Below are 3,250 nucleotides of genomic sequence, written 5' to 3' on the forward strand. Positions count from 1 at the left end.
CGACAACAATCTCGATTCTAAAAATGCAAACGAAGAACAATTAATGGCTTGCATAAGAGAGTTGTGATACATCTAAGATCCACCAATTCCAGAAAGGGAACTCTGAGGTGTTAATGTGAATAAAATCGGTTGCTAAATTTATAAATTGTCACAATTAAATAATGTCAGAATGACATGTCCGCTAAAGTGTCAACATCAACATGTTAGGTTAAGACAGATGTCATTCAAGATGTCACATTCGCCATCGATCACATGAATCTATGTGTTTTTATTTTTTTAAATAAAACAACAACTGGCGGTTCTGAAAACAACCTTGTTTATTCTAATGCACGTGAGCTTATCGTACAAAACAGGAAGAAAAGGTATAACACAAGCCAAAAGGGATTATGAAACGAAAAATAAATACAATCAAAGGAAGTGCTCAAAGTGGTCACCATTCATTTGCAGGCATAACCATGCCAGTCGCAAAAGACTCAGTTTAGAATTCGTAACCATTTCAGGAGTAATTGTGGCAAAAGCTTCCTGAACGCAACTTTTGAATTATTCTCCTGTAGCAGTAAGGCAATAGGACCGCACAGGCCAGTGTCGTGGACCACCACAACTTATCAATCGATGAGGATACTGTTGATCCAAAATTTCTCGAACTTGTCTACTGAAGTGTGGCAGTGCGCTGTCGTGTTGAAACTAGCCGGTAGCACAAAAAAGAAGTGGAATGTCTTCAAGCAAATTGGGAAGTTCTGCGTTCAAAAATTCTCCATTCAAAATTCTGGGTGAATGTCTGGCGCTTACCGTGCAGCAAATTCAAAAGATCCTACCTAAAGAGGGAAGTTAGCTGACATGTAAACTAATTTCTATTGAAGACATACCACACGATTCCCTAATAGACCAACCCACAAATTTATATAAAATCGTTGCTGAAATGCTCTTGAAAATAGAGCATGTGGATTTACTTCATTTCCACATTCTCCGTAAATTATCAACATTTCCACATAATCCGCTGCAGAATACATAATAAAAGAGCACGGTTGACCACGACGGCGGTATTAAAGCGATTTGAAGTGATTTGAATGAAATTTTGACACTGACGTTTCTCAAAAATTTCATAGCCCGTCAGTTTATTGAAAACGTAATAAAATATGCAACCTAGCAACAATTACGGGAAATAGACCTGGATGGCCTAAAATGCTTTGATTGGTCGAATTAAACTGTTCTTTTCTTGAATACCGTTCAAGATAGAAAAAAATTTCATTGGGATTATTTATTTGTTCTTTTATGAAGATTTCCCCTTTTTTCTCTGGGGCGCGAGTTCTGGGAGACCGTGTATTGATCTAGTCCGTAGTGACGACTTCCTGTTCTCAAAATTAAAAGAACGTCTTCGAGGAAACCATTTTTCTGATGATGAAGAGAGGTGATGACTTCGGTGAATGAGGGGCTTACGGAACAAGACAAAGATTTTTTCCAAAGGCATTAAAGCTCTTGAGCATCGATAATCGATATGCTAAATGTATAAAGTTTTCAGGGGACCATGTTGAAAAATAAAATAATTTCTCAGTTGTATTTTTGTTTTATAATACAAACATTTCCGATAATATTGCGGAATCTGGAAAAGTGCCCCGAATGCTTGCAGCGTTTCCACGTTGAATGGCAATGGAAATCCTCTGGAAAAGGAATTTCTTTGATTTTGAATCGCCTGATTCTGCGATAAGTCGGTTTCCGATGACATCAATGAAATCGATGGCTTCTTTGCACCAAGGGCCTAAGGTTTCAAATGCTAAACCTTTAAACACGTAGTTTGACGAAATGATTGAACTATATTTGCTTTTTTTGCGTTTGCAAGCCATTTCAGCGGCAAAACCTGAGACTTCAGATGATTTCAATACGTAACTGTCTGCAAGTGTATCTTGTATCTACAATAGTAACGTCCCAAACCAAAGGTTGACCTTTAATCCACGGTACTAAAGTCATCCCATCTGGGCGTTTCGAGAGAGTCCGTTTGGTTCTAAAGTTGAATTCACATGAATAGAAGTCAAAGACCGGTTGATAATGGAATTAATTTCAGTGTGCTGCTATTGAAACATCTTAGACCGTGAGTGCCAATTTCGTCAACTTTCGCATTGCATTTGCAAATATGAGGTGTACAAAGATTACAACCCAATCTTAAACCAATACAAACTTGGAAGGAAGTGTTATCTAAAAGAGTACGAATATTAGGAGAAGGTATTGCATGTAACCAAGATCCTGATTCTCTGCATTGCAAAGCCTTAAAACGAGCCAAGTCTCTAGGTGAATTAAAGATTAAGTCATTGGCAATTATTCGTTTGATATTAATATTATCCCAATTCTTCTGAAATTGTGGGTTTTTCGTTCTCATTTTCTACACCCCAGATTGCTAAAGCTTCATCATAATGGTGAATAATAAGCTCATTATCCTTTGAATTTAGTAATAAAGAAACAAGCTTTTTAGCCCCATTAATTGAAGATAGGAAAGCAGGGAGGCAAATATCGGAAATGCGACGAATTCCCAGACCACCAAATCTAATCGGTAAAGTGGACTGACGCCATTGTAAATCAGTTAAACCTAAATTAAGTATTCTCTCTAAAGACGACTTTAAAGAAGAATCAATTGAATTAACATAATTAGAAAATTTCCAAAATGGAATTGTTCTTAATAAAAAATTAAATTTTGGTATGAAAAGACAGTTTTTGATTAAAGTATGTATAAGCCACGTGTCTGTTTAGGAGTTCAGCTTTGTTTAAAAGATTCTCAACTGTAATTATAGTTTTTTCGACAGTGTTTTTGAAACCTTGGCCAAATATTGGAGAGCCTAAAAGAGATAAACCTTCTCGGTCACAGATTTTAATGCCCGGTGCTAAATTTTGAAATTCCTTAATGATTTTTAAATCTGTTTCTCCAGAACAGCAAAAGATCTCGCATTTGTTAAAGTTTAATTCAAAGCCAATTTCCTGAGATAAATTGATAACTTTCTTAAAGTCGGATAAAACTACTTCTGGGTAATCAGCTAAGGTTACATCGTCTAAATACCATATACCTATTCAGTTCAGAATCCAAAGATAAAATAATCGGTTGAATGGCAATACTAAAAATCATGGGACCGCAGGGATCTCCTTGCTGGGCTCCAACAGAAGAAGATATTAAATGATTAAAATAAAGTTGAAGGATTTCTATAGCATTGATAAAGATAAGGGTACAGAAGTGGGGTATGACATTGGACTTCTTTTAGAATACAAT

This window comes from Tenebrio molitor, chromosome 9 (genome assembly GCF_963966145.1).
Source record: "Tenebrio molitor chromosome 9, icTenMoli1.1, whole genome shotgun sequence".
Classification (NCBI taxonomy): domain Eukaryota; kingdom Metazoa; phylum Arthropoda; class Insecta; order Coleoptera; family Tenebrionidae; genus Tenebrio; species Tenebrio molitor.